This window comes from Caretta caretta, chromosome 1 (assembly GCF_965140235.1).
Source record: "Caretta caretta isolate rCarCar2 chromosome 1, rCarCar1.hap1, whole genome shotgun sequence".
Taxonomy (NCBI): Eukaryota; Metazoa; Chordata; order Testudines; family Cheloniidae; genus Caretta; species Caretta caretta.
The window spans coordinates 337,782,072-337,802,404 of record NC_134206.1 but is presented as its reverse complement, the minus strand read 5'-3'; the positions used below and the strand labels follow the sequence as shown (position 1 = coordinate 337,802,404).

The following is a 20,333-nucleotide window of genomic DNA, read 5'->3' as shown; positions in this document are numbered from 1 at the left end:
TCCCCCAAGAACCTCTGCCCCGTCCAACTGCCCCCTGCTCCCTGTCCCCTGACTGCCCCCTGGGACCTCCTTGCCCCCTATCCACCCCTCCCCACCCCCTTATCATGCCGCTCAGAGCAGCAGGACTGGCAGCCGCACCGCCCGGCCAGAGCCAGCCACACCACTGCACTGCCCGGAAGGAGCTTGCAGCCCTGCCGCCCAGAGCACGGGTGAGCAGGGAGCTGAGGCTGCGGGGGAGGAGGGACAGCAGGGGAGGGGCTGGGGGCTAGCCTCCCTGGCTGGGAACTCAATGGCTGGGCAGGATGGTCCCGCAGGCCAGATGCGGCCCGTGGGCTGTAGTTTGCCCACCTCTGGTTTAGGGTCTTGGATGGGTACATACTTGTGGCAGCTTGCCCCTGGTCCCACACCCCTCGTTGCCACAGCTACATGCTATTTTTGGCACATTCGCTGGATGCGAGCTATAAGGGTGTGTCTCCCTCAGCTGGGAATCCCACTCCCAGCTCAGAGTGTTGACAGACTCTTAATGACCTGCTCAAGGTCACACAGGAAGTCAGTGACAGAACCAGGAATTGGACCCCATCTGTTAAGTCCCCGTCCAGGGTTTAAACCACAAGATCATTATTTCCTTCTGTCCAATTTATGGGTCTGATCCAAGAAACACTTACTGCTGGGTGCAGTGCTCATTGCTGTGGTTAGTCCCATTGCCCGAAATGGTACTAACTGCTCCCAGCAATAAGCATTATGCTGGGCAGTAGGTGTTTGTGGGAGAGGGCTCTGAGACAAATATTGACAACAATTGACTTATACAAACCTAGTATTGACTTTCCAGGGGGATGCCTTTACTTCCTGTCTGAAATGATGTTCACAAAATCCCAGGCAAGAGCGCTAGAAAAGACCTGCCATGTCATCTTGTCTCCCTGCCAGTGCAGTCTGTTTGCCAGTGAGTGAGAGTCTGATCTGTTACTGAACAGTCCAAGCCAGGATGATGTCAGACAGTTGCTACTGGAAAGCCTGAAACCTCTAAAAGCAGCCTGAAGTATAAGTGAGATGATTTTATTCCAGCAATAAGGCACTTCAGGCCCTGGGACTTGATCCTGGTACACTCCAGGCTTGTGCTGACCTGAGTGGGGTGGTCTGGATGCATGGGGTGTGCAGGATTGGGACCATATGATAATGTCAAATATTGCTACACCTAAAGTGGTGCAAGGCTTTGGGCTATTCAATAGACTGTTGTCTCCATTACCTTGCACCTTGGGCTGTTGCATAGACTCTTATACTGCAGCTGATAAAATGTGGGCAGATTGTTGCGTCTGCATAAAGAACCACTGATTTCAACAGGGCTCCTTGTGGGTACAGCATTATCATTTGCATGGTCAGAGCCTTAATCTGGGCAAAGCGAGTGTCATTCTGACTGGGTGACGTTTCACATTGCGCTCATTTTGCACAGGTGTAAATGGCCAGTGGAGAATCAAGGTGCTCCAATGAAAAAAAGACACTGTCCAGGATGGAGTATGAGCACTGGCTCCAGGCAGCCACAACAGGCCTTTTAAGTAAACAGATTAGACAGAGTAAATAGCTGGAAGGAGCCTGATCCTCAGCTGGAAGCTCTGCTGATTTACATCAGCTGAGGTCTGGCCCAATGCTCAGACATGTCATTTAAAAAATAAAATAATAACACAAGAGTTGCATTTGTACATCACCTTCCATCCTAACATTTCCAAATGCTCAGTCAATTCTACAAACTGACAAAAACCTCAATTCACAGGGACCCATATATTATGTGTATTATGGTAGTGCTTAGGAGCCCTAGTCATGAACCAGGACCCCATTATGCTAGGTACAGTACAAAGAAAGAATGAAAAGACAGTCTCTGCCCCAAAGAGCTTACTGTCTAAGACAAAAAACACTAGCAGGATACACAGACTGATGGGGAGGTACAAGAAAACACATTAGGCTGTGGTCTCAGTACACCATCAGCCTAACCTTTGTCAAGTTTTTTGTAGGCACTCTGGCAGAGGGGAGCTTTGAAGAGGGGTTTGAAGGAAGATTATGAGGTAGCTTTGTGGATGTTTCTGGGAAGTACCTCTCAGGCATGGAGGGCAGCATGGCAGAAAGCATATCTAAAATCCAGCTACCTCTGGTGAAGAAGGTCTTGAACTTGGGACAAACCTGTTCAGAGACAATTAGAGGCCCACCTCCCACACCAGAAATATTGCCAAAACTCCAGACCATACCAAAACATATCCGATGCTCAAAAGGTTGGCTTTGCAGGTATCTGCTCATTATCTTTTGTGGACATCAATGGGAGTTCTGAATGAGGAGCGGGACTGAGAGACAGGTTCTGCCTCCAGTTCATGGCCCTGATTCTCCTCTAATTTACACCGTTGTGAATCAGGAGTAACCCTAATGAAGTCAATGGAGTTACACTAGTGCAGAATAAAGCCCTGTAGCTTCAACAGGAGCTGGCCTGGGTAAAGCCCTGGGCAGAATTTGGTCCTGTTATAATAAACAGTGTACATAATGGGCAAGCTTGTCAGCTGGTGCAAATCTGTGTAGCTCCATTTAAGTCAATGGAGTTATGATGATTCACACCAGTTGAGGATCTGGACCGATAATTCACAAGCAACCTTGATAATGTACTGGATATTTATTAAAAAAAACCTTTTCCTAGGGGAGAAACATTGACCCTTAATCTATATAAATATACATGTAACAAGTAAATACCTTTGAAAAAGCCTTTGGATTCAGACTGTAATTGCTATCAGTCTTTGTCATCTCTTATTTGATTACATTTCAGGCTACATAATCTATCATCTAATCAAACCATCGCTATAGTATTGCTAGTGGGAAATAAATTAGAGAATTATACAAGATAACACTACAGAGCATGAAGGAAACAAACAAATCAGGGTTGGGTAATCAATCTCTGTACCATAAAATGCTAATGTTGTCCTAATAAATAAGAACCCTCTTGCTATGGACCCCACCCAATGAGTCACTTAGCGCTTGGCAAGCTTTGGTGGGTTAGTTTTAAGTGGCACTGCCATCAGTACTTCAGTAGAGTAATAATAGCTTTAGTTCATTTTCATAAATGTAATTAAACGTTATCTTTTCCTGTTGATGTAACAAGCCAAGCAATAAATGGGGAAAAAAGTTTAATTCGTGATGTTTTAAAATTAGCATCCTGTGCATCAAGGATTATTCAGATAGGGTGCCCCGATTTAATGATTTTTATTAAAAAAATAAGAAATCCAGGGGAAAACCATTCCATTTCCTGTCAGCTACTGTGCTGAAGAAATGTTATTTAAATATCGGATAGCCACTACCGCCTTATTGCAAGCTTACAATTCTACCAGATAAAGCTAACCCAAAGCCTTCAAAATGATGCAGAAATGGAACTTCAAATTGTGCAAAATAACTAACTAAGCTGCTGGGCTCATAACTGACTTGCATGTTAGAATGGTCCTGGGCTTTGCAATGAGTGCTGGAGATTCAGAAGTAACTGAATGGAGGGATGCATTCTGTTGGTGGAATGTAAATTGAACAGCTCTGAAAGGAACTGCACCATGAAATCTGCTCAGAGATATATAAGTGGCTTAAGAGAAGCAATAGCATTCCTGGGGGATTTATAATTTCATTGACCAATTTTCATACCCTTCATGAATAAAACCACTGTCATTTACACATATTCTGTATGTTCAAAAATAGATCCCAATGTCTTATCTGGAGACAGGAGTAAGTATGCATTTGCTTGATAGAATCATAGAAATAATACAGGGAAAAGATTTTACAAGGTCATTTCGGACATTCCTTCAACCAGTGAATTCCACAGTCTAATTTATAATGTCCCGTATGATGATGGTCCCTTTGACTTTTAATATGGATTATGACAGAACCATAATCTAGTTGGGACTTTCTGCTGATCTGACAACCATGGACTAGCTCCCAGTGGTGCATGTCTGGGAACTCATTATTGAAGAAATAACCCTTCACCTGTTGTGTAACACAAGAAAGAAAAGAAAAATGGGGAAGGGAGTAAAGGAAGAGAGTCAAGGTGAAATGGTGCTCCTTACATCCTGGTATGGTATGGGTTACTGTTTTCCCTGCCTATCACATCCCGGATCTTTAGCAGGGCTACAAAAGGAACAAGGAAGCTGTTGCAAAGCAGGCTACCAAATGGGGAGGGTGTGTCCTCATACCTCCCAGTTTGCTGAAAGCTAGAAAGGCTCTGGTGGTTATTGACAAGTGTTTTGAGTAGGTTTACTCTTCATTTGGACCTTTCTGTCTTGGTAAAGCGAGCCCTGAGGAAAGGGACTTGAAGAGAGCTGGCATGGGAGATTTATTTTTACCTTCTATCTACGTTACTTCTCTAAGCCCCATTTCTATAGTATCTGAGCTCCTCACAACCATTAATCTATAATCTTGTGGTTAACGCACTCGAGTGGGACTCTGTAGATCTGGCTTCAGTTCCTGGTTTTGCCCCAGACTCCTGTGTGACTGTGGGCAAGTCACTTAGGGGCAGATTTTCAAAGGTACCTAAAGCTGCTTATAGGAGGATTTTCAAAAGTGCCTAAGCAGGTTAGGTGCTTAACTCCCATTGATTTCAATGAGACTTAGGTGCCTAACCAGCTCAGGTGCATTTGAAAAATCTCACTAGGCACCTGCCTGCGTTTTAGTCGCCTAATTACCTTTGAAAATCTGTCCATTAAACTCTCCATGACTTGGTTCACTATCTGTAAAATGAGGATAATAGTACTTGGCACGTCTGTTTAGAAGTTAAATGCTTTGGGCCAGGGATTGTCTCTTTCTTTACACCCCCTCACACTATTACCACCACGTCCCCACACCACCTCCCACAATGGGGGCCCTGCTTTCATTGGGGCATAAGGTAGTACTGTATGATAAATAATTATAAACTGTTTATAGTCTGTGTTTGGATGATGGAAAGATTTTAAAACAGGAACATGATTTACAATCTATAACCAACTTTCCTAAGAATCTTTGGGACATATTTTCATTTGTGCTTCCAACTTTCAGGATTTGCAAAAACAGCCGGCTGTCATGTGAACACTTGTGAGCAAGGAATAATTTGAACCATAGTGAACCAATCTCAGACTTTTTCAACTGTCAGAATACCTGTGAATCAGGGTTTTTGTTTTACTATCCAGCTTTGTCTTGTACCAATGTTTTCTTCCTCAGTGTTCATTGATTTTCTCTTCACTTTTTTCCACATGCACAAGCAATTGCATCTCAAGCGCTTGAAAGTGAAAGCAAGCAGGTATTAAATGCATAGATTGTAAGGCCAGAAGGGACAATTATGATTATCTAGTCTGACTGCCTGCATAACACTTGCTGTAGAATTTCACCCAGCAAAAGATCCAGGTCTGTTAGCTAAAAGGCATCAGTCTCATAAGGGGTTACTTTTATGCCCATTTTGCAGATGGAAAACTCAAGCACAGAAAGATTAAGCGACTTGTCCAAGGTCACATAGGGAATTTGTAGCAGAGCCAGGAATGAAATCTAGAGGCGTGTCTACACTGCCGCACAGTTTGTACAATAGGGATGTAAATAGCAGCATGCACCAAAGTGCAGAGCTCTAAGTCCCCATGTGGACACTCCAGGCGTGAATTAAAAGGTTCCTAGTTTGCATGAATGTAGTTCTCTTCAGCCATCAATGCGAACTAGGAACCCTTTAGTTTGTGCCCACAGCATCCAGAGAGGGGAGTTACAGCACCGTACTTTGGTGTGCACTGCTATTCACACACCTGTAGTCCGAAGAGCAGGGCAGTGTAGCCATGGCCTAGATCTTTGGAGTCACAGTCCAGTGCCAGTAGAAATTTTTCATTTCTGGTAACACAGCCCTGTAGGAGATGCTGCAAGAACCTCTTGGGTTTTCTTTGCTACCCCCCAACACCTTTCAGAGCAGCCCGGAGTAAGGGGGTAGCTGATGTCTTTATGTTAGACCAGAACAATAGAGCAGCTTGTCAAAGCTACACCTTTACAAAAGAAACATTTGTACTGTAGGCCGTATTTTATGAGAGTGAACAAATCTCTTTTTCAACAGCTGACATGACTTCCTCCCTAAGTTTTAATGTCTATTTAAGTGATAATCTCTGCTGCCTTGGAATATACAAAATAACAAACAGCTGCTCTCGCTGATCAAATGCAGAAGCAAAGTTGAGGCACTAATCTATTGCAAAGACCGTTTATTGCTTCTGGAGTACAAAACGACCGGGGTGATTTGCCATTACACAAGCCATAATAGAGAAGAGAAGGAAAAAAATGTGGCCTCATCTTTCTCTATGAAGTTAGAACACGCTACTTGTTTCTCAGACTTTTGGGGGATGTGCACATCAGTGGAGTTCTTGGGACATAACTTAGGTGTAGATTGTGCTTTAGGATGCTCAAGGGAATGGGAAACTTCCCCCTTTCATCTCTGCATGGTGGCGAGATACAATCAGAGTCCCTGTTCTCCCCTGAGAGCAGTGGCTGCTCTCTACTAGCACCCCTTAGTGTGCAGGACACCCTAAAGGTGTCAGAAGGGGCAGGGAGGAGGGGGAGCTGGCTGGGCATGCAGGGGGGAGTATGCTTCACCCCTTCAAGGGATTCAGCTGAGGGCATGTTCCTTGGACATGCTGAGGAGCCTGGGAGGAATTCTCCCCGAGGCATAATTCCTCCTAGAGTTTCCTCTGAGAACAGCTCAATTCTGTACAGTCCTTAACATGGGCCAGTGCCGACTGAGCCCTCAGCACATGGGGGTGGCCAGAGACTAAGTGGGTGGAAGCAGCGGCACCCTTTCACTTTGATTGGCCGGCTGAAGCAGACTGCTTGGTGCTCTGCTCGCTCTACCTTTCCGTTGGCAAAGGCAACAGGACTCCGGATAAAATGATGCTCCTCCAAGGTCTACCAGCACTGGTTCTTTCTCTCACCACACATGATGAGGGGGGCACCAGTGCCCCTCCACTAAAGGCAGTGCTGCGGGGCTATGCCCCTGCTCTCTGGGAAAGTGTCTTGAAACGTGAGTATGGGCTGGAAGGGGTAGTTGGCTAGATACAGCTGAGTTTTATGAGCTCGGCTTGGCTGTTGTCCTTCTTCCTGGCCACATCATTTGGACTAGTTCTTGGTTACACATGAGTTATTTTTCTGCTTTTCTCTCTACTAGCAGAGAAACCCCAGTTAATTTTTTTAAGCCACTCAGGGCTTTTTAAAGTGACAGGGGAGTGTGTGAGCAGCATGCAGAACACGCTGACTTCTAAATGGAGAAACCAGCCTAATGACTCCTGGAGGCATCCCCTGGGATGGACATGAAGCAAAGAGGCATTTAGAAGTGGCATAATTCTAATAATCTCTGCTTCCTGGACACTGGACCTACAGTACAAGTATCACTCTGGGCTGGACTCTGATCTCATTTATGCCAGGGTGACTCGGGAGTCGCTCCAGTGAAGTCAGTCGATGAGACTGAGGTAGAACCGGGGTGAGGTCAGAATCAGGTCTCCTTTAGGCACATCTACACTGCAATCAGAGGGGTGACTGCAGCCCACGTAGACATTCCCAGGGTAGCACCGATCTCGCTAGCTGGAATACCAATAGCAGTGAAGCCGCAGGAGTAGGAGCTGCAGCACCGGCTAGCCTCTCGAGGACCTGCTCCAGGTCCCAGAGGGAGGGGGCAGAGGCTTTTACAGCCTGGTCTGCCTCGGCTTCCCTGGCATAGTGATTAGTGTAAGCTAGATCAGTGCTAGCTCCAGGATGTCTCCACATGCTGCAGTGTAGACATGCCCTTTGTCCCCACCCACCATGGAATCTCATTGACAATATTCCTGAGGGCTAGATTGTGCCCTGGTCTAATACAGCTGAGCAGGGGCCTTGGGGGGTAAAGCTCCCTTCTCTTCTTTGCCAAGTACTCGCTACCTGGATCTTGAGCCTCGGTTTGGGTGGAGTGCAGCCCCTGCTGCCCACTTACTCTCCTACTGCCCAGCCTAGTCTCTGCCCACCCCTTCCCCTCCCCACACTTTGGGTTGCCATGCATCCCTAGGAAGAAGCAAGAAGCTGACCTTAAATTTACCTGAGCATAGAGAGCGTACTTTTGTGAGCAGAGCAATGGGGAAAACTTCTTAATCCCTCCTATCACTATGTATCCACACAAGGACGAGAGCCAGGAAGGTTGCAACCCAGCTGCAGGAGGGAATCTGTCTTGCTGCCCTTACTCCCAATGAAAGAAGATCAAATACAGGATAGGGTACTATTCAGCATGGGTAAAGGAGCAAAATCAGGACCTTACGTGGACAAATTAAAAAAAGGCACAATTAAGGTTACAGTGGTTCCAACTCGGAGTTCATAAATCTACAGGGGATAGGAGGGCAGATTCTCCTTTGCTCAGTTGGTGACAGGAAACGAGATGCTGGCTGTTGCTGGCCAGCAGAGGATTTTCACGCTGGAGGGAGGTCTCAGCTCAGCTGGCATAAATCTGGCAGAGCTGACTCCTGTTCCAACTAGCCCACCTCACCCCAGAGTGAAGAAGAGACATGCTGGAGGGCAGACCTCCACCAGCTTTCAGCTGGTTTATCACCCCTTGAACCTTAGGGTCTGTTGCTCTATCTCGAGCCAGCCCATAGAGTCAGTGAATCACAATACTCAGCTTGATGGCTACCCCACTCTCCTGCACTGAGCAGAACTTGGCTGCAGGAGAGAATCTGTCTTGTGAGTTCCTAACTGGGGGAGTGAAGCTGAATTAACTTGAATTGTATCCTTTAACTTGTCCATTTAAGCCAGCAGCCCCTTTCGATACTAGGATGTCCATACAAAGTAGTTTTATAATAAACAAATGTGACTTTTTAATCTGTGCAATAGTGCAGATCAGATATATGAATATATTCTCTATTACTATTAAAGTGAAAGCGCCACTTACAAAGATACAACCTTAATCTTTAGAACTCTGCATTAGCACTTCACACTCATGCCTAATGGTTTCCTGGAGAACAATTAAAACAGTACCAGGAAGACAGTGAAATAACACGCTGGCTTGTTAGAATGCGTGAAATGCTGCTGATGAAACAGAATAGGCATGAATGTAAGATGTCAGGCAGCCCCAGCCCCAGCCCAGAGCTAGAACACTGGAAATGTTATGCCCAAGGTCAACTGCAACAGGACACAGTGCTTTCCCGAAGACACGTTCAAGAGCCACCTAAAAGGGATCGCGGGTTCGAATGGAATCAAAGCTGAAGCTGGAGATGAGAGAATGATATGGGAGTAGCTGCATGTCAGATCATATTCCGGAATCAATAAGAAGTGAAATCCACCTGAGGAAAACAAGACCACCTCTGCTGATGTCAGCTGATTTAAAGTGTCAGGGCCAAAAACTTAGCTGGTGTAAACTGCACTCGAATGGAGTTCATCTGGCATCATGCCAGCTGAGGATCTGGCCATCAGTGACTGAAATGCTTTTTATTCATGGATGCAAATGAAATCCTTGGGGATGTTAAAGCCAGAGACCCTGATTTCCCCCTCACTTACATCAGTGTTAATCAGGAGTAACTCCACTGATTTCATTGAGCCCGATTCAACTCGCTCTCTGACTTCAGTGTAGTTACTCCTGATTTATCTCTGTGCAATAGGGTGGGATCAGGCCCAGCGGTGATACACTGATGCAAAACTGATGTAAGTGAGAGGAGAATCAGACCTGTAGTGTCAGATTAAACCAGAATGTTCTTCTCAGCTCATGTTAATAACAGTCCATTATTCCGGGACTGCAACATCAACAAAGTAATTAGATGAAGGAATTCTACAGACTTCCCATATAGTTAAAATGAAAGAAAACAGATTGAATTAGAGCCTTACACACCAGGGGTGACACATGATGTGGGTGGGGTTAGAAAATGCAAGTCCCAGGATAAAAAACAAAGTGAAGCAAAGTCCTCTGTGGCAAAAACTTGTTGTTATGACAGTGAAAAGGAAACACACGAGAAAGTATTTCCTGATGGTTCTGTTTGATGATCATTGTTTTGTATTTACGACCTTTCGACACCTCTGTTATGATAACCTTGGCTCACTCATCTAAGAGCCATGAAGTGTTTTATTAGGCCATTGCTGCTTATGTTGATTAAATCTGATACTAGTTTTATGTGAGGGGATGTGGAAGTATCTAGTCATTCTGAAAATAAATATTTTGAAGGGTTCTCTTTAAAGGCTCGCTGGTATCAGCTTTTGTCTTAGAGCTGTGAAACCGCCCGCATAAGTCTTGAAGTCACGATGACCCCTTCTGGGACTGCTCGGAATCCAAATAATTCCTGCTGGAACAGGTTCACTGACGGTTCACCGTGCAGCTGCCAAGACAAGATTCATCACATCTTTTAGAAGAAACTCAGCGGGCGTCTACAATGGAGTTGGGCGCTTAGTCTCCATCTTAGATTGCACTACCACGCGCACTAGCTTAGACTGCAGTAGCATGCTACAAATAGCAGCAGAGCTGTGGCATGGGCAGCCAGCCGCCCAAGTGTTTATGTCGCACCTCAGCTGGGATTGTGCTTTAGTGGCTAGCCTGTCCTGCCACCTGTGTTGCCATGGCTATTTTTAGCACGCTAGCTCAATCAAAGCTAGCCTGCATACATCTACTCGAGCTGAAAATTGCACCTCCAGCGGCACTGTAGATATACCCCCAGACTCCTACGTGCCTAAAAGTCACTTTTCAAAATGGAACTTAGGCTCCTATGTCACTTAAATGTATTTCAAAATTTTACCCCATGTTTTTCTACATGTTTGCATGGCATTTAGCACAATGGTAGTGAAAAAGGACTTAAATATACACACTATAGGATGAAACTGTTATATTCCCCTTTTCACAACTACCTGTATGATATCTACTTAGAGCTAATTAGCAATTTTTTGCTCAACCCACATTTTCTGAAACACAAGATGCAGTGGAATTGCATTTTCCTGTGGATGTTTTGGTGAGTTCGGTGTTTAAGCAAATAATGAGATATCTGATCACACACTATGTGTGTGTCTGAACAACTATGGCATGGTATGAGGACATAGATATGTTGGTATGTGCTCTGAGTTCTCTGTTGCTGACCAAGCTGTAAGGAATGTCTACATGTTTAGCTTACAGAGCTATTTTGATTGTAGCTCTTCGTATCACATATCCCACCCACATCACCTACAGCAGACCAACTGGTTCTGCCATACCGATGAGCCCCAGGACCAGAAAAACACAGGCAACACCTAATTTAATGGTATATTTGTGGGTATATTAGGAACAGGTCTTCCAAAAGAAATGGGACACTTAATGTCCTGCTTTGTATGTAAACTCTGTGACTTTGAGTAATTCACTGAGGGCCTTTACTCGGACTGGGCCTGATTCTGATCTCACTTAGCCCAGCTTCACAGTGTGAAACTCCACTGACATCAGCAGAGTTAGTCCTGATTTACACTGGTAGTACTGAAACCAGAGTTTTCCCCAGAGCAAAGAGCAACATTGTAACAGGAGCAATGGAAAAAGTGCTGTTTCTAAAAAAACATGTTTCACATGTGATCTTTCTCCTTTTTGAATAAATGAGACATGAATTCGTGGCATCACAAACTGCAGCGGCTTGCAGAGATCAAAGAACTTTGACTTCCAAGCTCAGTTCCAAAGGGGTGTAATGCTGGAAATGACACAGATTCACTCTCTTTATTATATGGTGTTTACCGATTGTGTTCCTTGTAATTTCTGTATGAGCTTACATATTGGGTGAAGCTTCTTTCAAATGTAGGAAGCAACAGGATATAAGTGAATGCTATTATATAGTAACATTCAGGCTGCATACACTGTAATTCAGCTATATCTCTTCAGCTAAAAACAAGCTCAAAGTGCCAATAAATCAAACTCTCTGGAAACTTCAAAGGGAACAGCAATACTGATTCCATTTAGATACCTTTCAGAGTAGCAGCCGTGTTAGTCTGTATTCACAAAAAGAAAAGGAGTACTTGTGACACCTTAGAGACTAACCAATTTAAACAGATATCTGTTATAGTTTCCACAGTTTTCATGATGTAGATGCAAGCTTACATGACTCAGACCATCTTTCAGCCCACAAAATGATTTCTATACTGTACTCCCTCATTCTTTCCACTGTCAGTTGCATATAGGTCTGTTTTGTGCTTGCTGCTTAGTCCTCCTAGGGATTAACGTAACAAAGGATCCGTTCTCAATAGGAAATATTGATCTGAAAAGATGGTGTGGAGACGTAATTTCACTGAAGACACCTTCCACTGAAAGTTATCTTTTAGAGGGGAAATTGCTGCATGAATCTGCCCGAGCGACCAAAATTTACAGAACCCTAGAGAGACGATGAACCAGAGTGATCGTGGTTCCCAGTGTCTGAAAATAGAGATAAGCCCAGATTCACTGGTATGCTCTGGCTACTTGTTATGGCTCTGGCGATGGAAAGCAGCTGTAAACTAGACTAAGATCTGTGCCAGTGGAGAGATGCGAAACTGCTCCCGTGTATCAATGAATCCAGCCCAAGATGGATAAGGTTATATCCTTGTGAAAAGATCATGATTTTCTATTGAATGTAGCTTCAAAAAATGTTGCATATATACACAAGTGTAAGATTGCACACACTGACACACACACACACACTCCACACAAAAAACTAAGTTAATAGAACACTATTAAGTTTGCAAATTCAAGCACTCAGAAGTTAGGAAATGCCAGAATTAAGGTTGTCTGTGCACCTGAGTTTTACTCCCATGAGCGCATTCCCCATGTGTTCCTTTAACATAGGTTTTGCATGCTGGCACTCAGGCACCATGGAGGTGAAAGCCAGCTAATTCAGATGCAGAGAGGACAAAAGCCAGACCTAGCGCATTTCAGGGGTGGGTCAGGAGAGTAGATTGGCACAGGGAGCCTGAGTGTGGAGGCTAGGACTGGGAGCTGGTGGATGGAGACTAGTGCTGGCTGCGATAGGATACTAGGTCTGGGGGAAATGGTGGGGGGAAGAGACAGTGAACCTGTGAGTGGGGGGCAGAAACCGAGTTTGGCTGAGGAGACCAGTGGAGACTGGGACTGGAACCAGGGGGAAGGATGTGGAGGGAATGGGAACAGATGTGACAAGGAGCCATGCTGTAGGATGTAAACTGGGACTGGCTGGGCAAAGTGACTGAGACAAGGAGCTGGGGAGGTGAGGACACAGAGACTGGGTGAGAGAAGGCATGACGACTGAAGGCTGAGGTTGAGGGTGGGGTGGGAAAGAGACAGATCAGGGAGGCGGATAGGGAAGTGGAATTGCCTGGGCAAGAAGACTGGGCATGTGCAAGCTGTGATATTCCAAAGGCTTATAACTTGGCCAAATTTGGGCAGATTTTCACAGGGATGGCAAAAAGCACATCCTTGTCACAAAGGGTGTTGCCTTGCCAAACTTCAAGTCCCTGATCCAAAGCATGGGGGTGCTAGAGCTTCACAGAGAAACAGTCACCAGAATTTTTTAACTTTGCAAAAAGTTTTCTTTTGTATAGCCTTGCTCTCAGAGATCACGGAACTCTGTGGGTTGAAAAATTAAGGTAAGAAAATGCCTGAGGCAGACACCCAGCATGGAAAATTTCAGCCTAAATTGTTTAAGTCTGGTGAAGTTATTAGCAACAGCAAAAGAGTCTTACAATGGGGAGTGTTGGGCAACCTTAATTTTAGGTTTATACCATGCACATGTATATCTATGTGCTAGAGAACGACCTCAGGAGTGTAAACTTTCTCTCATCTCAACAGAGGGACCCTTTCAAGTGATAGCTAACTATTTAGATTAAAAATGTTATAAGCAACACACAGATTTTTTTGAAAAACAGGATGAAGCCTGGCATTTAGTGGGGGTTATGGCTGATGGTACATCTTATTCACTAGATTTGTTGTAAATGCATATGCTGGAGGAAACTGCATTTTGTCTTTATGATACTTTTGAAAGATAAGGCTGGAGCAATTGTTTATGGTCTTGTTTTATTTTCTGGTCACTACCCCCGAGAGCATGTAATCCAGTGAATGTTGAATGCATTTTTGGAAAAACCATTTATTTTTTTTCATTGTAAACAACATTGCACCACTTTAGGGAGTTCTTAGTATTACAGTACTTGAAGAAAGCACTGCTAGATGGGTTTGCTTTATATGTTTATGGGCATTAAAATCCTTCATCGCATCCTACCAATTACCCAAGATAACTCTTACTGAAAACCAGAATCAAAAGAGATTCACAAAGACTGTAATTTCACATTTAGTCATTCAATTTTTAGCTACAATTTGGCATGTTCTATAGAGACACAAATCATTAACAAGAATGATCAGTAAGAGCTATGATATTTGAATAGTAACTTGTAGAAAAGGCTTTTGCTAGGATAACCTTTATTCACATAAATTTCCTATACTTTATCTTCCATTTTAAGGAGGAGGTATAAAACCGCCCTCTCCCTCCCCAACTAAGCTCATTAAAAACCGCCTCGTACAGTGGTTTTCACCATATCCCACTAAATTGTGACCCCACGAGAGAGAGAAAAAATTTTGGGACCCCCCTCCGATCTAGCCATAAGGAAAAGTAGTGTGCTCACAAATACCTGCTCATCAACCATAGGCTGAGAACTCATGCTCTCATACATTTTATAACCATAATATGGAGGTTTAGTTTGGTGACTTAGCCAGATTCTAATTCAGGTACTGCTGAATACAATAGTGACTGCAGGTCTACCAAACTGTAGCAAGTAAGCTACGCTCTTCATTTCCAGTGCATTTCTTGTGATCACCTCTCTTGCTACCATACATAGTTTTGTACCCCCTGAGCAATCCCTGTTATATATGATTATAGTGAGACAGCCATTCCATACTACTGTCTTTCCAACACCTGTCCATACCGGCATTTACTGAGTAGCTACAAGGAAAGCACTTGCCTTGATTACCCTCCCAGTGAGGGTAAGGGCCCAGGCAGGCACATGTACATTACAAAGTGTAACACATGGCTACTCAGATGGTGTCGATGGGAGGACTTTGGCTTCCTTGACCATGGGACACTGTTCTGGGAAGGAGGACTGCTGGGAAGAGTTGGGATCCACCTTACCAAGACGGGGAAGAACATTTGTGTGCACTGACTCCTCAGCCAAGTGAGGAGGGCTTTACATTAAGTTCAAAGGGGACAGGTGACAAAAGCCCAAAGGTAGTTATCAAAAAGGTGACCTTAACAGTGAGCTAGATGTAGGTGGGGGGATATGGAAAATTACAATAGGGTCATAGGGAAATCAGTGGGGAAATCTGCTCAACATCTTAGATATCTATACACAAATGAGGGAGTATGGGGAATAAACAGGAAGAACTGGAAGTATTAGTACATAAGCTAAATTCTGACTTAATTGGCATCACTGAGACTTGGATGCCATAGACCTAAATCTCATGACTGGAATATTGGTAAAGAAGGATATGGCTTGTTTAGGAAGGACAGGCAGGGAAAAAGGGAGGAGGTATTGCATGATACATTGAGAATATACATACTTATTCTGAGGTCCAGAAGAAGGTGAGCGGCAGAACAGTTTAAAGTCTCTGGGTAAAAGTTAAAATGGAGAAAATAAGGATGACATAGTGATAAGGGTCTACTATAGACCACCAAATCAGGAAAAAGAGGTTGATTAGGCATTTCTAGAACAAAATACAGAAATATCCAAAACACAAGACCTGATAGTAATGGGGGAATTTAATTGCCCAGACATCTGTTGGAAAAATAAAATGGCAAAACACAAAATTTCCAGTAAGTTTTTGGAATGTATTGGGGATAACTTTTTGTTTCAGAAAGTGGAGGAAGTAACCAGGGGAACAGCCGTTTTAGATTTGATTCTGACCAACACGGCAGAATTGGTTACAAATCTGAAGGTGAAAGGCAATTTGAATGAAAGTGATCACCATATTCCATGCAATAGAGGGCAGGCAGTCTCACACCACACACACACACACACACACAGGGATGATTTAGTTGGGGATTGTTCCTGCTGTGAGCAGGGGGTTGGACTAGATGACCTCCTGAGGTCCCTTCCAACCCATATATTCTATGATTCTATGAAATGATAGATTTCATGATTCTAAGGGAAAGAAGGAGTGAGAGCAGCAGAATAAGGACTTCAAAAGAAGCAGACTTCAACAAATGTGGATAACTGGCAGGTAAAGGCCCATGGGAAGAAAATCTTAGAGATAAAGGAGTTCAGGAGAGCTGGCAGTTTCTCAAGAAGACAATATTAAAGACACAACTGCAAATTATCCAGATGACAAAGGAAAGATAGAAAGAAAAATAAGAGGCCAATATGGCTCCATGCCAGCAGGAACTCTTTGATGACTTGAAAGTCAAAAAGGAATCCTAAAAAAAGTGGAAGATTGCTAAGGATGAGTACACAAGAACAGTACAAGCATGTAGGGACAAAAATCAGAAAGGCTAAGGCACAAAATGAGTTACTCCTAGCAAGAGACATAAAAGGCAATAAGAAGTTTTTTAAATACATTAGGAGCAAGAGAAAGACGAAGGAAAATGTAATTCCTCTACTTAGTGGGGAAGGAGAGCTAATAACTGATGACATCAAGAAGGCTTGAGATGTTTAATGCCTATTTTGCTTCAGTCTTCACTAAAAAGGTGAATGTGACCAGATACTCAATACTATTATTATTAACAAGGGGGAAAAATACAAGACAAAATAGGGAAAGCACAGGTTAAAGGATATTTAGGTAAGTTAGATGTATTCAAGTCAGCATGGCCTGACAAAATTCATCTTAGGGTACTTAAGGAACTAGCTGAAGCAATTTCTGAACTGTTAGCAATTATCCTTGAGAACTCATGGAGGATGGGTGACGTACCAGAGGACTGGAGAAGGGTAAACATAGTACCTATCTTTTAACTAGGAAACAAAGAGGACTCAGGGAGTTATAGACTGGTCAGCCTAACTTCTATACATGGAAAGATACTGGAACAAATTATTAAACAATCAATTTGTGAGCAGCTACAGGATAATAGGGATATAAGGGATAGCCAGAATGGATTTGTCAAGAACAAATTCTGCCTAACCAACCTAACTTCATTCTTTGAGAGGGTTACTGGCCTAGTGGATAGGGGGAAGCTGTAGGTGTTACATATCTAGATTTTAGAAAGGCTTTTGACACCCCACGTGACATTCTCAGAAGTTAACTAGAGAAATGTGGTCTAGATGAAGTTAGTGTAAGGTGACTGCACAAAGGTTGAAAGGCCATACTCAAAAAGTAGTTATTAATGGTTCACTGTCAAACTGGGAGGGCGTATTTAGTAGGGTCCCCCAAGGTCAGTCCTGTGTCCATTACTATTCAATATCTTCATTAATGACCTGGATAATGGAGTGGAGAGTATGCTTATTACATTTGTAGATGACACCAGGCTGGAAGACATTGAAAGCACTTTGGAGGACAGGATTAGAATTCAAAATGACCTTGACAAATTAGAGAACTGGTCTGAAATCAACAGGATGAAATTCAATAAAGACAAATGCAAAGTACTACACTTAGGAAGGAAAAGTCAAATGTACCACTACAAAATGGGGAATAACTAGTGAAATGGCAGGACTGTACGAAAGGATCTGGGGGTTCTAGTGGGTCACAAAATTGAATGAGTCAACAATGTGATGCAGTTGTGAAAAAGGCTAATATCATTCTGGGGTGTATTAACTGGAATGTTGCATACAATAAATGGGAGGTAATTGTCCCACTCTACTTTGCATTGGTGAGGCCTCAGCTGCAGTACTGTGTCCAATTCTGGGAGCCACACTTTAGGAAAGGTGTGGATAAATTGGAGAGAGTCCAGAGGAGAGCAATAAAAATGATAAAGAGTTTAGAGAATCTGACCTCTGAGGAAAGGTTTAAAAAACTGGGCATGTTTAGTCTTGAGAAAAGAAGACTGAGGGAAGACCTGATAATGTTTACATATGGGATGTTATAAAGAGGATGGTGATCAATTGTTCTCCATGTCCACTGAAAGTAGGACAAGAAGTAATGGGCTGCACCAAGGGAGATTTAGGTTAGGTATTAGGAAAAACTTTCAAACTATAAGGTTAGTTGAGTTCTGTAATAGGCTTCCAAGGGAGGCTGTGGAATCCCCATCACCAAATGTTTTTAAGAACTGGTTGGACAAACATCCGTCAGGGATGCTCTAGGTTTACTTGGTCCTGTCTCAGCACAGGGGGCTGGACTCTTAAGGTCCCTTCCAGCTCTACATTTCTATGATTCTATAAAACTTTTTCCTACTGCATGTGAGCCATTGACAATGGATCCATGGGCCAGATTCTTGATGGGTGTAAATCAGCATAGCTCCATTGAAGTTAATAAAGCTGCGTCAGGTCACATAAGTAGGGGATCTGGTCCACGATGTTTTTTGACAAGAAAACCTGCATCCATTGTAAGCAAGGTCTGAATGAGCTCTCCCCTGACAGCGAGTGGGGAAAAGGCTTCAGGACCAGACTGTATTTACATGAACACACCTACTCTGCCTAGGTATCCAGCAGACAGAGCTGTGTTGCCCAAGTGATCAATTTTGGCTGGTGCTGGGTTACAAATCACTTTAATATTGAATGCAGGGGTAATGAAAAGTTGTTATCCTTACTGTCTGAGTAAAGGGCAGCAGAACTGTACTTAGTCTGTCCTGATTGAGGGGGTCACCCTCAACAGAACTGAACTCACTAAGCAGAGGGGTCGGATGCCAGATTCCAGTGGAGAGGGAGAGGGTGGGGACAGTTGTTCTGCCTGGTGCAGTGGGCTCTGCCTAAGAGCCATAGACATCATTTGGCCTGCTCCTCTCCCTGGTTTAAGGACAGAGCTGCTTAGGCTCCATGGAGAGTCTTTTGGTTTGTTAAGTGATCACTAGAGATGAAATCACGGATAATCAGGGCTAAGTGCTTAGATCTGCTAGGGGACAGTGTTTCTGTGGAAGAGACCACCCAGCCTGCCCTAGCAGTGAAATTCCCTCACAGAGAGCTGAAATCACTGAGAGCTGGGTGAAACCTCAAGAGACCGACTTGCAGAGGTCACAATAGAGAGGCAGGTGGCAGCAAAAGGTGATGGTGCAGAGCCATCGGTGATGGAGCAGATGACAGTGCGGTGGAGTGAACAGTGGCACTAGACACGACAGCAGCAAAATGAATGATAGTGCCGTGGCAGCAGCAGGCAGTGATGCAGCGTGAACGGTGCAACTGTGAGCCAGCTGCAGAAGCAGCAGCTGTGAAGGCATTGCTTGATGTTTCCTTCCCTCTCCCCACCCAAGTGGGAGGTGAACTCATGTGAATGCACCTCTGAACTCTGGGTCTCCACTGACCAAGGACAGCAGCTGTGAGTGGGGTGCAGTAGAGGGAGAGGGGAGTGGTATGTTAAAGGGACATTGGTTTGTTGGACTTTCACACTGCAAGGTGAGAAACAGAGGCAAAGAACACTGCCCAATGTACTCTGGGGTGGGAGTTTGGCTTCATGGCCAGATGTATACAAATCATGGTTGTGGTGTTTTCCCAAATTAATGCCAGGTTCCTTTCCTCTTTTTCTTACATTTTCTCTGCTATACACAGACTCAGTGCTTGTGAGTGGGGAAGATTTGCCTCCTAGAGGCACCCAGGAATGTTTAATTTTCCCAGATTGCTGGGTGGGGGCTCAAGCTGGTTCAGTTATATTGTTAAGAGAGACCCCTGGATATTGAACCCGGCCCTTGTTGCTGCTGACTTCACCTGGCAGAAGGTTTACACCATTATTTCTTTCAATTCACAGTTAGTACAATCCATAGGTGCTGACTCCGTGGGTGCTCCATGGGGCTGGAGCACTCCACCGGGGCTGGAGCACCCACGGGAAAAAAATAGGGATTAGCGCATCGTCCTCCCCCGTGCCTCCCACCTGCCATGGATCAGCTGTTTAGCGGCGTGCAGGAGGCACTTGGGGGGGTGAAGGGAGGAGTGAGGGTGGAGTGTGCTTCGGGGAGAGAGCAGAATGGGGGTAGGAAGAGGCGGTGTGGGGGTGTAATGGGGCAGGAAAAGACAAGGGGGGGGTGGAGCGAGGGGTGGGAAGAGGTGGGGATGGGACCTGGGAGGGAAGGGCTGGAGTAGGAGCAGGGTCTGGGGCGGAGCACCCCCAGGGAAAGTGGAATGTTGGCTCATATGGTACAATCACAACTATTAGTACATTCATTGTTACCTGGCAAGCCACTGCTATTTGTTCCCATTTCAGCAGTGCCTTGCTCTTTGTAGGTATCATCTTAATGCTTCCTTTTACCTGGAAAAAAAAAGAAACGTGAACTTCTAGATTCAATTACAACTAGATTTGATATGTGGAAAACACACACGTAGCA

The 20,333-nt window shown here is 44.4% G+C and overlaps 1 protein-coding gene across 2 annotated transcripts in view; it reads left to right on the top strand.

The window, feature by feature from the left end:
• Positions 1-20,333, top strand: part of LOC125630493 (uncharacterized) — a 56,991-nt gene that overhangs the window by 17,622 nt on the left and 19,036 nt on the right. The window lies entirely within an intron of this gene.